This window comes from Vulpes vulpes, chromosome 12, assembly GCF_048418805.1.
Source record: "Vulpes vulpes isolate BD-2025 chromosome 12, VulVul3, whole genome shotgun sequence".
In the NCBI taxonomy this organism is placed as follows: domain Eukaryota; kingdom Metazoa; phylum Chordata; class Mammalia; order Carnivora; family Canidae; genus Vulpes; species Vulpes vulpes.
Window position 1 is genome coordinate 131778814 of NC_132791.1, and position 18015 is coordinate 131796828.

An 18015-nucleotide genomic window follows, 5' to 3' on the forward strand; every position below is an offset into this window, starting at 1 on the left:
GGAAAAAGGTAAGTTTGACTTCATCAAAATGAAAAAACCCTATGCATCAAAGGCTACCCATTGAATGGGAGAGATCTTCAAATCACCCAATATAAGAGGGACACCCAAACATGAAGTCTACACACGCTCACACGCAAACACCCAAGTCAAAAATGGGCCGTGGACCTGAACAGGAACTTCTCCAAAGACATACAGCCAGTGAGCACTTGACAAGATGCTCAACATCACTCACCATTAGGGAAAAGCAAATCCAAATTACAGGAAGATACCACTTCACACCGATTAGGATGGCTATTATCTTTTTAAAAATAAAAACAAAACAAATATTGACAAGGATATAGGGAAATTAGAAGCCCCTGTACAGTGCTGATGGGAATGTTAAATGATGCAGCCATTGTAAAGACAGTACAGAAGGGGATCAGTGGTAGGAGTGTCTGCCTTTGGCTCAGCGTGTGACCCCAGAGTCCTGGGATCGAGTCCTGCTTCAGGTGCCCTGCAAGGGCCTGCTTCTCCCTCTGCCTGTGTCTCTGCCTCTCTCTCTGTGTCTCTCATGAATAAATAAATAAAATCTTTTTTTTTAATCAAATCTTAAAAAAAAAAAAAAAAACAGTACAGGAGCTCCTGAAAACATTTAAAGTGGAATTACTGTATGGCCCAGCAAATATACTTCTGGTTATCTACCCACAAGATTAAAAGCAGGGACTCAAACAGACACTGGTTCACCAAGTTCACAGCAGCAGCATTCACAAAGGCCAAACCACCTGCAGTCCATACACACAGTGGAGTATTTTGCTGCCTCTGAAAAGGAACTGATACACACTATAATATGCACAAACCCTGAAAACTTATTACAGTAAGTGACACATGGCAGACACAAAGAACAGATATTGTGATTCTGATAGGGGGTACCTGGAGTCGCCCAATTCACTGAGCCAGGAAACAGAATGGTGGCTACACGGGCTGGGGGAGGAGAGGATGGGCAGGACTGTGCCACAGGTAGAGACTTCAGTTTGAGATGAAGAGAATGCTCTCAATACACACAGTGGTGGAATGTGCTTAATGCCAGTGAACTACAAACTCAGGGTTAACAGGATCAGTTATGTGTATCGTATCACAACAAAAAATGCCCAAAATACAAATCAGATCAATGTGGAGCCTGCCAAAGGGAAGCCAAGCACCTTCCTGCCTCCCGGTGGACACAGCGAGGCACAGACTGCAGGAGCCAAGGCTCTCACTCACTCTCAAGGCCGTGATGTGGGCCACACCACAGGAAGGCACCACTGATCACCAGCCACACTATTCCAGGCCTCCCAACGCCATACACTCAGCAGCCACTCCAACCAAACACACAAGTGCCAGCACGTCTGCCACCCTTGCCTTCACACATGCAACCCAAGACACACCTATATTTCTCCTCCTGCAGGACCATGTTCTCTCCTGTTCTCTGCAGGTGACAGGTACACTGGAGTCCCCGTAGTACCAGGAAGCCAGCAGCCTCACCAGCACTGCTTAACACCCAGAGGGCAGAAGCAACCCCAGCTGGACCCACAGACAGCTCGGGCTCACAGGAGACAGCAAACCCTAGCAGGCTGAGGCCTGGCACCCTCCCAGAGTGGGACGTCACAGCCAAGACTAGCACACAGTGGTCAGTCTACTTCTCCCAGCTGAAAACTAGATGGTAAAGATGAGCCAGTGTTGGTTTTTAAAAAACACGAGAAATACTTTCCACATACTAACATGCTTAGGAACATGCATAAGCTGCTAGTATTTTCTGCTCTTCAAAGCACAAACACACCAAGGTGTTTGGTACCTGATGCAAACCAACAGCTCTCACTTGTACCAGGTGGTTTCATGGGCAGAATAAATGTTCAATGAACTAACAAACATTTCAGTAAAGCCCAAGGTTTCCATCTGAATTCACGGCCTTGTACCCTGACTACCAGAGAGGGAAGGTGATTGGGCACAACAAAGGGCATGTGGGGCTGCTGGGCCGCCAGCATCATCAAGGGACGTGTGCCAGAACCCATGGGACAACTCTGACAGTCTCTACTGGAACAGACACACGAAATCTAACCACCCAAATGAAACACCGGAATTAAGACTTTTACAGAAAGGTCTAAATGAGAAATGATGTGAAGGGCTCTTGTGCCACATCCACACTAACACCAAACACAGCCGCAAACACACTGTTCACTACCGAGGGCAACATGCTCACATGATTATAAAATATACAAACAAATGCATACTAAAAAGGCTAAAGAACGTTAGAAACGACAAATACCCACCATTTGCTCTGACATGGATGGAACTGGAGGGTATTATGCTGAGTGAAATAAGTCAATCAGAAAAGGACAAACATTATATGGTCTCATTCATTTGGGGAATATAAAAATTAGTGAAAGGGAATAAAAGGAAAGGAGAGAAAATGAGTGAAAATATCAGTGAGGGTAAGGGAACATGAGAGACACCTAACTCTGGGAAATGAACAAGGGGTAGTGGAAAAGGGAGGTGGGCGAGGGGTTGGGGCAACTAGGTGATGGGCACTGAGGGGGGTACTTAGTGGAATAAGCACTGGGTGTTATGCTATATGTTGGCAAATTGAACTCCAATAAAAAAAATTTTTTAAATAATAAAATAAATAAAAAGTCTAGAGAAAAAAATACACCAAAACCATAGTAATTGTGCAAGTGAAATGAGACAGATTGTTCACTCTCTATAATTTCTCAGACTTCAGAAAACAGGGATCCCTCCAAAATAATTCTTCTCTGTCTCCCGTAGCCAATTCATAAGCCAATCTCTCCCTTCCCAGTAATACCTTGTTTACGATGCTGCATGGCCCACTGCCATGTAGGCTTTTTAAATGGTAATTTTTAAACATTTTTATAACACACTGCTACTTATAAATACCTTAAAATGTCAGTAAAAGTTCTCTTAGTCTAAAATAAGTAAGTTAATTTTTTCCCAAAAAGAACTATAAACTATCACCAGAAGATCCTAATAAAATTATGCCAAACAGTGACAAATTCCCTGGTGACATCCCATGACTCTAGAGACAGCTGAAGTATCATGCCCTGTGAGTGGACTCATTTAGCCCAATTACCCAGAGCTCCAAGCTGCTAGGACTAGTAAATCCTCATACATCTACAAAGCTTGACACGTTATAAAGTATTTTCATGGAAGCATCTAATAATTTAACACCTCTACAGTACAAGGCAAGACAACATACCACAATTAAATTACCAGGATGGATTTTTCTCAATACAAGCCAAAGGCCAGCTGTGTTTAAAGGAAGGGATGTCAAGTCCCCCACCCCCGCACCGCGCCCCCCCCCACGCCCGTTTCCAAGAGACTTTCAAATTTTCCGTAGCCTTATCTCATCTTAGAAATAGGAAACATTCTAAGTGCGGGGGGGGGGGGGGGGGGGGGGGAAACACAGGAAAGCCTAATTAATTGGACAAGTAAAAAAAAACTTTTCCACGTAAAATAACCATAAAAAATTAAAAGACAAACAACTGCTCTTACAAACCTTTATTTAAAACAACCAACACATACATACATAAAATTCAAAACTGTCAAGAAGTGTTACAACATTCTTGGCAATTATTAAAATAAAATTATTTCTTTTTACCTGGCAGAATCAAACATTTTCAGAAGTCCCTGATAGTATTAAGAACATAGTAAAAAGTGAATTTTCAATACAACAATGAGAATATAAATTAGCACAAGCCTCCTAGCAGGCAGCTGGTGATAATTATGAACAACCTCAGAAAAGACAAACTTCCATTCCTAAGATAACACACAACATCATGGCTATGGCTAACAACCTGAGGCACACCTGGAAGTTCCCAGGACAGGAAATCCTAAAAGCTCTCATGGTGGGGGAGGGATGGGAGACAGATGGGGAACAATTTTTTTTCATTTTAACTATGTAAAGCAATGATGCTGCACATCTTAAATTTATGCCATACTGTATGTCAGCTGCATCTGAATAAAATGGTAAGAAAAAATGTTCTTCTTTGATATAATGGTGACCACTCCTAGATATTTATCCTAAGAGAAAATAATCTAAAATAACATGTAAATATTGTTCATAAGAAAATCCAGAGAAGCATTAGCTATAACAAATAATTTTTAATAATTTGTAAATCAAAAACAACCTAAAAGTCAAAATTCGAGAAATATTATGGTTAACAGAATATGGAAAATTGCTATGCATCTGTTTAAAGTACTTTGAGGGGCGCATGGGTGGCTCAGTGGTTGAACGTCTGCCTTCAGCTCAGGGTGTGATCCCAGGGTCCTGGGATCAAGTCCCGCATCAGGCTCCCAGCAGGGAGCCTGCTTCTCCCTCTGCCTGACTTGTCTCTGCCTCTCTCTGTGTGTCTCTCATGAATAAATGAATATTTTTAAAAACTACTAATAATAATATAAAGTACTTTGAAAGAGCATTTAGTGACATGAGCAAATGTTTAAAATTTGTTTTAAAAAGATAAAATAAAATAAATAAATAAAAATAAAAAAATAAAATACTGTAAATTTATCTCTCTTAACAAATACACACTGTGCATACTAAACAAAAAAAAAGGCTGTGGCCAACCTCCAATCTATCTTCAGTTTACAATGCCAGTGTGATCCCATGTGTTCATTTCCTCTTCTTCCTAATAATTAAATTTACCTAAACAAATTTTAAAATAACCGTTTAGCTAAAAATATTTTGTTTAAAGACAAAGTAGATTTGTCCATGGCTCTTAAAGATGGAAAATGGATGGGAGACAGTGATTGCATCAGAGTACAGGGTACTCCCAGAGGGTACTCCCCCACCACTGGGGGGAGGGGAGGGAGGGGCAAGATGAAGGGGTAGGGATGGAGGGAGAGGAGGGGAAAGGAGGGATGGAGGGGAGGAGATGGAGGGGGAGGGAGAGAGGGGAGGAGGAGGGGGAGGAAGAAGGAGGCAGGAGGCAGCGGTGGTTGGTCTTCCAGGCAGAAGGGCAGAGACTGCTCTGTGAGCAGAGTGCCTGGGAATAGGATCAGCAGTGAGACGTGGACACTGAAAATGTGTCACAGCAAGCATCTAAGGTTGGTAAACAATAAACATGACAAACACATTATTTAGAAACATGGAGCCCCATGAAATTTTCATGGAAAAGGTGTTTTAAAAGCAGCTGCCCCTGGGAAGCGGGGCTCTTCAGCATTAGGCCTCTTGAAGGCCTCACAGTTAATTATTCTTGAAACTAAATGTACATATAATGTTGATGTGAAGTTTTAATTCTTTTTCCTTTTTACACTTTCCCCCTTTCTCCCTAATACACATGGCCATCTGTCTCCCTCCCTTCCCTTCCCGTCACAGCACAGCCCACATGGCATTTAGCAGGTGTCTCTCCACCCCAAGTCACGGGGTCATGACACAGATCTAGGGGGGGCACCAGAAGGATCTCTTGTTCCTAAGAAAAGGAAACAATGAGACAGAGATGCTGTTGATGAAGCTTTCACTTTGGTCATGGACTTTCACTTACATGGGCGGGGGGGGGGGGGACACACACAGTGACCGTGTCCAGAGTTCACAGCCAGCAGGATCAGAGTCGGCATGGTGGCCTTGGCCACAGGGCCCTTGAAGTTCCACCAGCAGATCCCATCAACCTTCCAGCTGGCCCTCACCTAACTCACCTCTGTAGTGTCACCACCCTCGTTCAAAGTAGGACCCCTGCACACGTGCACACTCCTCCTACTTCATCCCCCTTCCTGTTCTGTATCCCCCACAACCCTTTACACTGTACTCTTAGCCCTGTGTCCTCCCCCAGCCCCAGGAGAACACAGCTCTAAAAGGCATGGGTGTCTTTTTTATTGATGGAGCCACAGCAATCATGGGTTAAATCCGTGTCCATTTAAAACAAATATAAATAAATAAATAAATAAATAAATAAATAAATAAATAAATAAATAAATAAAAACAAATTTGTGCCCAATCCATGCCATGCTACAGCCCCCAGCACCGAGCAGGCCTTTGCCAACTACCTGCTAAATTAATGCAGTAGTTACATAGCTCTCGGGCACCTGTGTGGCTCAGTTGGTAAAGCAGACCCTTCAGCTTGGGTCGTGATCCCAGGATCCTGGGACTGAGCCCTACATTGGGGTCCCTGCTCAACCCAATCTGCTTCTGCTTCTCCCTCTCCCTCTACCCCCTTCCTCTGCTCTCTCTTTCTCTCTCTCTCTCGCTGTCTCAAATAAATAAATAAAGTCTTTAAAATAGATAGGTAGGGATCCCTGGGTAGCTCAGTGGTTTAGCACCTGCCTTCAGCCCAGGGTGTGATCCTGGAGTCCCGGGATGGAGTCCCACATCAGGCTCCCTGCATGGAGCCTGCTTCTCCCTCTTAGCCTGTATCTCTGCCTCTGTGTGTGTGTGTGTGTCTCTCATAAATAAATAAATAAAATCTTTTAAAAAATAAAAATAAAATGAAATAGGTAGATCTTAGGAAGATGCTGTTATTACTGGCAACTAAACACAGCTTAAGTGTATGTTTAAGTTTTAAGTTTGGAACCGTTAAGATAGCGATCATTTTAATTATAAAGATAAGTGATGATTTAGACTCTGGAGTAGTAAATTCAGGCTTTTCACAATACTGAACATGTTGCTGGCATACACCATGAGCCACAGTGAAGAGGCAAGTCTACAAAATAAGACAACCACTGTTAACACACTAACAGAAAGAATGCCTGTGTGTTGGCCATCGTTAAAAACAAACCAACCAAACCATGGAAGAACCTATTCCCTAAACAGCTAAGAAACTTCCAAGTACACAAGTCTGGCGTCTTTTTCTGAAGCCACAGCCAAAGTCTCATTCTCAGGAACCACAGTTTGCACACGTTCACAGTTTCGCTGTGTCCTTCAACTCGGCAGGAAGGACAAATTCACACACCAGGTCTGTTCTGGCCCACATGGACAACAGTGCCCCTGTTGGTCATGATTTCAATGAGTTTCTTTTCTCATCTACAATTCACCGAATGGAAGAAAAAAAAAAAATCAATAGATTTAAAGATTAACAGAAACAAAAGAAAAAAAAAGTATTTGAACACTTCTTCCTCATCCACAAAAGCACATATGCTAGAAAAACATTTCTACCATGTACAAAAGAAGGCTACCCAAGTGCAAGAAGAAGCATCTCTAAGCCTGCACATGAATAATGGCTCTTCCGTATTTCGTGTCATTAAAATCTACCTAACAAAAAAAAAAAAAAAAAAAAATCTACCTAACAGTAGAACTTGATAAAACAAATACTTGTTTTAGGGACGCCTGGGTGGCTCAGTGGTTGAGCATCTGCCTTCAGCTCAGGGCGTGATCCCAGGATCCCTGATCAAGTCCTGCATCGGGCTCCCTGGGGAGCCTACTTCTCCCTCTGCCTGTCTCTGCCTGTCTCTCATGAATAAATAAATCTTAAATAAGTAAATAAACAAACACTTGTTTTGTGCTCTTGGAAAATAAATTTTGGTATTAGCTGCTTTGCAAATGGTTTTCCCCATCTTCTCAAAAACAATGTGGTTTTACCTGTTTTTACCACAAAAAGTAATAAAGGCTTTTTTAAGAATAGGGAGATAAACGAGACAAATTCAAAGGGCTGCTCGCAGACATAAATAAACGCACTTGGATGGTGTGCTGAAGCCACCGGCAACATGAGAACTGTATCATACAGAGGAAGACGCAGACCTCATATTGATGAAAACAATGCTATGAAAGATAATCTACAGAGAACAAAGCAGAAAAGGACAAAGGAAGCACTCAGAAAAATAATAAAACGAAAGCTAAGACATAGAGATGAACAAGCATAAACCTGGTATTTCCCAAGGAAAGAAGATAAGAAGGAAAGCACAGTAAAAGATGCATCAGAAACTACTCCAGGTCAGAGTGAAGGAGCCTACCACAAGACAGGGAATCGCCTCGCAGAAAGGATGTTCTGGACGACGAGACCAGAGAAAGAACCCCACCAACACCCAGGCACAAGGAGGTCACCAACAAAGGGGGAAAGAGTCACCCCAGAACCAGAAGACAACAGAAAAATGTTTACTGGGTGTTAAGGGAAAGGTAACATAGCTCAAAAACTCTATAATCAGCCAAAATATCTTTGCACCTGTGGAAGCCACTGATGGACATTTCTAAACACACAAGCCGTCCTCAAACAAAAATGTACCTGATAAACATAAAAGACAGTATATGTTAAACCTACAACTTTATAATAACTACAAATAAACAAAGCACCTTATCTCATCTTTTCTAAGATGCACTTTTTTTCACTTTTGAGCGTATCTGAAAGTACATGTACCACAACTGATAGCACATCCAGGTTCTTAGGCAGCACTTGACCACCATCATGGCTACCAGAATAATGAGGCCTCTTACTCAAGGGTACCTTAGACATAATGACATAGGATATTTAACTTACAAAATGACATGGGAATAGCAAATAAGAAAATAAACACCGTACTTCACAGAGGAAAAAAGAAGAGTGCCTGGGTGGTTCAGCGAGTTAAACGTTTGAGTCTTGATCTTGACTCCGGTCATGATCTCAGGGTCAAGGGGTCAAGCCCAGGCTCCATGCTCTGCAGGGAGTCTGCTGGAGATTCTCTCCCTCCCTCTGCCCCTCCCCCTGCTCATGCTTACGCCAGCTTTCTCTAAAATAAGTTAATATTTTTACAACTAAATAAATAAGTAAATAAAATGCCCTTATTTTTAAAAATAATAGAGAAAAAAGAAAACCAAGCAAAAAGATAGTCAATGAAGAAAACCATATCACAGAAGCAAAACCAAACATACAATATTGATGTAAATGCATAGAAAGTGTCTCACACGGGGTCCACCCCCAACCTTAGATTAAAGTAGGGGGTCTCAATGAGACATACATAAAAGAACAGACTCTGGGAGGTTACAAATGAAAGTGAGATGAAAGTCCACCAGGCAAGTATCAACATGTTCCTAAAACTAGTGCAATTCAAAGAACGTGAAATGTGGCAGAAAAGGATCGCTTTTTATAATGATCAAGATCACTGTCTAAGGAAGATATGTTTATAAAGTGATATACAAAAAAACCATGGGCAGCCCAGGTGGCTCAGCGGTTTAGCGCCGCCTTCAGCCCAGGATGTGATTCTGGAGACCTAGGATCGAGTCCCACGTTGGGCTCCCCCATGGAGCCTGCTTCTCCCCCTGCCTGTGTCTCTGCCTCTCTGTCTCTCTCATGAATAAATAAAATCTTTAAAATAAATAAATAAATAAAATCTAGGAGCTGCATTTTGAAAAAAAGAAAAATTAATAAAAAGAAACATATTAGCAGGACTAAAAAAACAATTATGTAAAATTAGGGCTAAAAAACAAACAAGATGAAACACAAGCAACCAAACTAAGTATGACCTAAGTTTCCAGTAGGGGGCACCCAGGGGGCTCAGTGGTTGAGCGTCTGCCTTCAGCAACCTGTCGTGATCCTGGAGTTCTGGGATCAAGTCCCGCATCGGGCTCCCTGCTCCTCCCTCTTCCTCTCACTCTGCTGCTCCCCCTGCTTGTACACACATGCTGCTGTGTCAAATAAATAAATAAAATCTTAAAAAAAAAGTCTCCACTAAATTTTAAGGTACTAAATGTTGTGATATAGATGAAGTAGGTGGTTTTCAAGGAAAATCCAGAGTGTTCTCCAGTTCCACTGATTGACTAGACAAACACCATGCTGACCACCACAGGGTTTAGTGTAGTGTCAGTTATCTCCCCAACCATTCTAGAAACCTTTCACAGTAAATTCAAAAGGTAATTCCTGTATTAAACTTTATTAAATCATATCCAAAAAACAAAGTTTCCTATCTCAGGAAGCCAGTTGCGCACAAACAACACAGAGAATACACTTGGCAAAAATTCGAAATACTAACAGCAAGCACTACCAAGTAGTAGTTACTGAACTCCAGACACCAGTCTAGGTAGCAATGTATAGGAGTTGTTTGCAAACAATGAGCCCAGCTGGAGGGTGGCAAGCACAAGAGACTCACCACTACTACCAGCAGGGTGCCAGAGCTTGGCTCTGCTAGAGCAGAGTCCGGAAAGCCCTGTTTGTGCCAGGTATGACCGCTTTCCCAGCCAGTCACAAGAAAGCAGCCAGTACATCACGTTAGTACTACTTCCAGCGGGCTGACGGCCACACCCTGTTGAAGAGCTGCAGACTGGTTCTCTGCACCGTTGAGGAGGCTAACCCCAGAGAGCTGTGCTAACAGAGAGGCTAGTTTGAACGTACACAACGACACCTCAGAGATTAGGCACTTACTGTTTTTCTAAAATAAAAGTCAACAAATTTTAAAAGTCTCAATCTTCCACAAATTCAAGAGAGGCTCAGTCTGTTTCGCAGACATCACATCAAGGTCCAAGAGAAAGGACATTCATCTCCACTGCTGAAAATCTTTCATAAAATGTAATATAGATGTATATAGATTATCTATTTTATGATACTAAATGGAAAGAGAATCCCCCCAAAATAGAGATAGGTATAGTACCAGTATCTTTAGCAAAGACATACCACATAACATACATTAAGCTGCAAATATGTGTATATGCATTAAGGATCTTGTATACACACATTAACACATCATGCCACAAAGATGGAAATCACAAGTATATCCATTAAGTCAATAACAAGACAAAAACCAGGTCACCTGCCATAATAACTACCACAGAAGACAAGAAATGAAGACAAGTAATAAAATGGATGTTCCTTGAAGAAAGAAAAACAAAAACAGAAGCATATAATATGGTTAATAAACTATTAATAAAAAATAATGAAAATAAATATTTAACACTATGTTAGAACTGGGCAATGTACACTGATGAAGAAAATAATTAGAGATCTGAATATAATTATTACACAGCTAGGAAACTGACCAAACCAAATAAAAACTATTAACAAAGTAGTCACTTACAAAATTAGCAGGTTTCTTATACATAAATACTAAGTAATAAAAAAATACACTGAAAAATGACTGTCCCCAGCAGAAACTGAAATCTGGTGGAAAACGTAGAACACGCTCTAAAAATAAATTAAAATGCCCACTGAAAGACATGATTATGTAGGAAGTCAGATTTTGTTCTTGGAAAAATAACTTGATATTGCAAAAATGTCAAATACCTCCTTAATTAATCTATAAATTCAGGGCCACTCACTCCATCAAAATGCTGGGTTGGGTTTGGGGGAAGAGGGAGGGCATGGTGGTGAATGGAATGTGACAAGGTGATGTCAGGGTGTGCAATCCTGGAGTAAACAGATGCCAGTATGCCTTCCCTTGGTATCTGAATACCAGTAGTAACATTTGCATTTTAAATAGTGTTCAGTATCCTTAACAGTTTTTAAATTTGTAAAAATAATCTCAATGCAAAAGAAAAGGTTAATTACAACAAAATGTAAACTTACATTTTAATGTTAAACATACAGCCCAATATTAGCTGCTAACAAACCATTCAAGGATAAAATACTGCACTAATAATTTACACACACAGATATTTTAAGTCTGATCTAACAGGGCAGCCCCGGTGGCGCAGCGGTTTAGTGCCGCCTGCACCCTGCGGAGTGATCCTGGAGATCCAGGATCGAGTCCCACATCAGGCTTCCTGCATGGAGCCTGCTTCTCCCTCTGCCTGAGTCTCTGCCTCTCTCTCGCTCTCTCTGAATGAATAAATAAATAAATCTTTAAAAAAAAAAAAGTCTGATCTAACAAAAAGTGCAGCTATTATACCATTTGAATTTTTAAGTATTTGGGGGCTTGTTTTTCTAGCTGCTGAAATAGCACATTCTGACTTCTATTTAAGCACATCTTCCGTGGCACTTGGAGGTTCGGGTTGTGTCAGAAGGAAAGGATTACAGTAGAATCAGACGACACCTGTTGAGACACCCCCCCTCCACCCCCCCACCCCTACCCCCGGCCAAGCCCAGCCCTTACAAGGGGCCCACAAGGCCCAACAGGACCACGCACGTGCTGCCTCTTTGGCTGTCCATCTTCCTCTTCCACTGCTCTCCTGTTTAAACTCCCCACAGTGACCCAACACATCTGACATTATGAATAGAAGTTCCAGAAAGAGGTCATGCAGAAAACAGAAAAGGAGGAAGAGGAACCCAAAAGACTCACTGAGGGGGAAACATGCATGAATCCCTAAACAAGTAAAGAGCACGAATAAAGCACAGAGGAGTAAATGCAAATGTCTAATAAAGGCATATCAAACTCCACTAATTTAAAAATACAAGGAGGGGGATCCCTGGGTAGCTCAGTTGTTTAGCACCTGCCTTTGGCCCAGGGCATGATCCTGGGGACCCTGGATCGAGTCCTGCATCGGGCTCCCTGCGTGGAGCCTGCTTCTCCCTCTCCTGGTGTCTCAGCCCCTTTCTCTCTGTCTCTCATGAATAAATATATAAAATCTTTAAAAAAAATAAAAAATAAAAATACAAGGAAATCACTTGTGTCTGAAGATTGGGAAGCACTTCTCAATCGTAACAAGAGTTGGCAAAGACATGGGCCAACAAGCAGTAGTGAAAATGCCCACTGATACATTTTTATATACATCAAGGTGGCATTACTAGACTTCACTTTTTTACTCTTTTGTTTACATTCAATTTTTAGGTTATTTTACTTTTTAAAAATATTTATTTGAGAGTGAGAGTCTAAGCAGGTTTCCTAAGTATCCACAGGTCCCACCCACCCACTTCACAACTGACCCTAAAGCTGCAAATACAATTTTCACCTGGATACATGTGGATTTCTCTGCTTCTTCTAACCAAAGTATAAAAAGAACTCTTTTCTATCACACAATGTTACAGTTTTGTTGAAGGAACTTTCACTCATATATACAAAAACAAATACCTTCAAAACCATCAACATAAAACTACAATGTTTCTGATTCAGAAATCCTGTTTTTCTGGGATGTGCTCTAAGTTGCTAATTGTATGAGCAGCACCTCTGGTGGCCTGCATCTTTGCAAGAAACCACTGCATAACCAGAAATTACAGACTGATCCATATGGCTCAAGGGAAAACGAGAGTATTTCCAGAGTGTCACACAGATTTAAGGAAACTAGCTATTTAAATAACTCTTTAACTTTATAAATAAATATTACAACATTAACAGTCTCAGACACCAAATCGTTTAGTTACCTCTACAAGAGATGATGATGGTAGTCAATACTAACTGAACACTCAGTATGTTCCATCATGATCCCTTTATAAGTATTAACCTATTTAATCCTCACAAAAGTCCTGTGAAGTGACTACTTAAATTTACACACACTACACAGATCCACCCTCTCCCCTGAATCTCTGCCCATATACTTTATTCCTCTACCTTCTCTGTGTAATTCTGGATCAACTGTCCTTGTTCCCAGCTCAGGCTTCCAAACTGGGCAGTAATCAGATCCCATTTTATTTCCCCAACTCAAAGACACTCTGTTCCAGAAATTCCTGCCTTCCCTACTGAATTCAATCCCCTCAACAAACATGCTATAATTTCTCCAACTTTTACAAAAAGAAATAGGAAAAAGCCCAAGCTCATTCCAGTTACTGTCCCATTTCTCTGATTTCGTTTTATAGTCTAACTTTTGAGGCGGGGTATTTTAAGAGGTCTTCTCCATATCCATGCCTCCAATTCCCGCACCCATTCTCTCAAGCTCCCACTGATCTGGCGTTTGCCCCAACCACACCCCCTGAAACTCCTTCTCAAGGTCACCATTCACCTCTAGTGACCCCTATCCCTTATCTTACCTGAGACTTCTCATCTGATACAGGTGATCTCCCTCCCTCCTTGAAATGTTCTTTGGTGGGCTTACAGACTACCATATTCTGGTTTTCCACTTACCTCCCTGACTCCTCCTCCTACCCCTTCACTCGTTTCTGCTAACTTCTGACTGCTTAACGCTGGTGTGCCTCCAACGGTTACTCCTTAACCCTCTTCTCTCACTCATCCCATTCAGCCTCAGTTTATATATACAATTTTTTTAAAGATTTTTTTTAATTTATTCATTAGAGACACAGAGAGAGAGAGAGAGAGAGAGAGAGGCAGAGACACAGGCAGAGGGAGAAGCAGGCTCCTTGTAGGGAGCCCGACGTGGGACTCCATCCCGGGACTCTAGGATCACACCCTGGGCTAAAGGCGGTGCTAAACCGCTGAGCTATCCAGGCTGCCCTATATATACAATCTATATACCAATTCCTAGTTACAGCTCTGAACCAAGTCTCTTCACTGAATTCCTGATCATGTATGATAAGCTGCCTACATTACAAGACTCCTCTACATCAATGTCTAACAGGCAATTCAAAATTTGTCTATTTAACACTGAGCCTCTGGTAATGTTCTGGTCCTACAGTCCTTCCACCTCACTGCCACATCCATCCTTTCAGCTGCTCAGGCCAAAAACCCCGAAAGCATCCTGAAACATTCTCACACATGCACCCCTCCAAAAAACATCTGATCCACCAGAGTATCCTGAGAGCTCTGTTCAGAAAACAAAGGTAAGAATTCAACCATTTATCGTCTCCACTGCCACCATCCTGGACCAAGCCAATATGGCATCCCACTGACCTACTGCTAAAGCCTCATACCCAGTCTACGTATTTGTCTCTGCCTCTGTCCCCCTGCAGTCCATTCTCACCCTGTGAGTCAAGACTGATCAAACAGGAGTCAGATTTTTTTTTTAAGATTTTTTTTTTTTTAAGATTTATGTATTTGAGAGACAGCAAGCCAAGCACGCACATACACACGAGCAAGGGCAGAGGGAGACATTTCTTAAGCATATTCCCCAATGAGCATGGAGCCCCGACGTGGGACTTGGGTCCCAGGACCTTGAGATCATGACCTGAGCAGAAATCGAGTTGGCCACTTAAAAAATGCCTGAGCCACCCTAGGCACCCCAGATCATATCACTCTTATGCTGAAGAACTTCTAATGGCTTATCTAACCTCAGAGTAAGAACCAAAGTCCTTACCTATGAAGATGATGCCACTACTTCCCACTGAGCTCCTCATCAGACTTTCCTCCCATCTTGGAGCAGAGCCTGGCTATTAGTCCACAGGCCTGGAAAGCACTCCAGACATCAATACACCACCCCCAACTGTTCATTCTCTCTCTCCCTTATTTTCTCTCTGGGACACTTATCACAATATAACACACCATATTTTAAATTTAATTATCTAGTTTATTATCGGTCTTCACACACTAAAAGTAAATGCTATGCCAGCAAGATTTTTACGCTGTTATTTTAAGTATTATTCTTAGAGAAACAAGAACCCAAAATATTTGTTAAGTGGCTACAGAATTAAATTTGAAGATTAAATTTGGTATGTCAGTGCTTTAAGTGTTATATTAAGATAATTTTTACATGATCCTGTGGCTTAAAAGCTATGATTTTCAAACAAGGTCAAGCCCTCTGTTCCTGTATAAGGGTTAAGAGATTTTATTACATTCTTCTTCAAACCGTTTTTCCAGAAAGGGGGAAAAAAAAAAAACCCATATTACCAGTAAATGTCTTTTCAGTTGCAGCAGATATAAACCTTGGAGACTAAAGCTCCAGGGACTTCTCCGGAAAAAAGTAGCAAAGATTTTTAGCTAAAAGAAAAAAAATTGAGGCTAACAAGTATGTTGGTACCCCAGCAAGTTTCTAAAACAAAACCAAGTCCTCCATATAGTGAAGGCAGAGTCAAGGTTTTATGCTCAACATTAAGGCAAGTCAGTATAAGGAAAAAATTGTATAACAAGGAAACAATAAAGAATAGCTAGCTACTGCTATTAAGGATGAGCATACAACGTAACATGTGGTACCTCAAAGACTTTACAACCAAGAAGCCCAATCAAAAATATGGAAAAATGGGGATCCCTGGGTGGCTCAGCAGTTTAGCGCCTGCCTTTGGCCCAGGGCACAATCCTGGAGTCCCGGGATCGAGTCCCATGTCAGGCTCCCGGCATGGAGCCTGCTTCTCCCTCTGCCTGTGTCTCTGCCTCTCTAGGTCTATCATTCATAAATGAATGAATGAATGAATCAATCAATCAATCAATAAATCAATAAATAAATAAATAAATAAATAATTTTTAAAAAAAATACGGAAAAAGGGTTCTTACCACTCGCCCTAGTACTCAAACAGAAGTCTAATTAAAAGGAATGGGTCTCAGTATACCTGGGTGGCTCAGCAGTTACGCATGCCTTCATTCGGCTCAAGGTGTGATCCCAGGGTTCCGGGATAAAGTCCCATTTTGGGCTCCCTGCAAGGAGCCTGCTTCCCCTCTGCCTATGTCTCTGTGTCTCTCATGAATAGATAAAATCTTAAAAATAAACAAACAAATAAATAAAATGGGTCCCAGATGTTATTTTAATCTTAATATTAAAAAAAAAAAAAATCCGTAGCCTAACCAGGAGACCTATGAATAAACTGAAAGTTGACAGAAGTTAAAAAAAAAAAAAAAACTCTAACTGCAGAGAACATAAATATCTTCAAATATAAATTTCTTTCAAATCTCATTTTTACTTTAAATGTTAGGGCAATTTTTCATTTTAACTTTGTAATACATCCATGTTTAATTTAATACTCATGGTTTTTCTTGAATTGTCAGTAAATCGATAGCTCAGGAATATTTACACCATGTTTTTTTTACTATAGTTTTAGGTATACCCTAGTGAAAAGTATACCATTAGGCAAGCAGGAATTGATGATAAATTAGAGTAACCTTACACTTGAAAAAATAACGCATGAATTCAAGTTTCACAGAGAATTAAATTATAAATACCATTACCAAAAAGTTCTAGTGTTCTTTGAGTAAACAGCTAAAGAAAAAAATTTAACAATTGAGAAAACAAATTTTCCTCATACATAACTGAATTTTATGCAATTCAGATAGGATCAAAGCATCAACATATACGACTTTTAAAACTTAGCAGATTTTTAGAAGAAAAGTAGAATAGTTACATGATGTACCATGTATGCACCACACAGGTTCAAATCAGCACATGACCATTCTCATTTACCTATATCTGCAACCCTATCTCCCAACCTAGATTTCAAAGTAAACTCCAGCTGTCATACTTTATTGGGAGGTGGGGTGTTGATAAAGATTTGTTTTATTGAATAACTGATCTGAGGCCACTACATACAGAGGAGTGAGAGTTCTATTTCTTGGTCTCCTTCTTTTGGACAAAGTCTTACCGATCTCCCCTCTGGCCTGGAGCCGCTCTTTGCAGCACTGATGGGCATTCTTGGTCTTAGACCTGTGGGCCTCAGCCTGGTCAGCCAGAAGCTTCTTGCCAACCTTGTCTGCCTGCAGCTTGTGGATGTGTTCCAGGAGAATCCGCTCATTTTGAACATGTTACTCTTCACTTTGAAGTACGGGCTGTGACACATGTAGTGGCCTATCTTCTCAGATTGACGGTATCTTCTGAGCAGCCGGTGCAGAGCTCTCATTCCTCATCCAGGCCACCCTCTCAGGCATTCGAGCACTGTCAGAAAATACCATTTCACTTACCGATGCCCAAAGTGGTTTCCGGGACAGAGCTGGGAATGGACAGTCACAGGCCTCTGGATGATCAGCTCATTTCTGATCAATTTCTGGATCTCCCGGCAGGAGCTGGCATTGGCAATTTCATTGGTCTCATGAGGTCCAACCTGACCTTTCTGCCACGGCGCAGGGCACTGGAGGCAAGCCTCTTCTGAAGCCTGAGCACACTCAGGGCTGCAGCCTCAGCACAAAAGGAACTCCAGATGTCATACTTCCATCTATTAATATTTTAATATAAGTTCTGGGATCCCCGGGTGGCTCAGTGGTTTAGCACCTGCCTTCGGCCCAGGATGTGATCCTGGGGACCCGGATTGGAGTCCCACGTCGGGCTCCCTGCATGGGGCCTGCTTCTCCCTCTGCCTGTGTCTCTGCCTCTATCTATCATGAATAAATAAAATCTTTAAAAAATATATTTTAAGATAGGTTCTAAAACATAACCACAATATTATTATATCCTAAGAAAGGTTTACAATTTGCTAG

The 18015-nt window shown here is 41.4% G+C and overlaps 1 protein-coding gene and 1 pseudogene across 1 annotated transcript in view; both read right to left on the bottom strand.

The window, feature by feature from the left end:
• UBE2G1 (ubiquitin conjugating enzyme E2 G1) overlaps window positions 1-18015 on the bottom strand; it is a 101756-nt gene that overhangs the window by 55359 nt on the left and 28382 nt on the right. The gene's annotated exons all lie outside the window — the stretch shown is intronic.
• LOC112924979 (large ribosomal subunit protein eL19-like) lies at window positions 16946-17755 on the bottom strand (annotated as a pseudogene).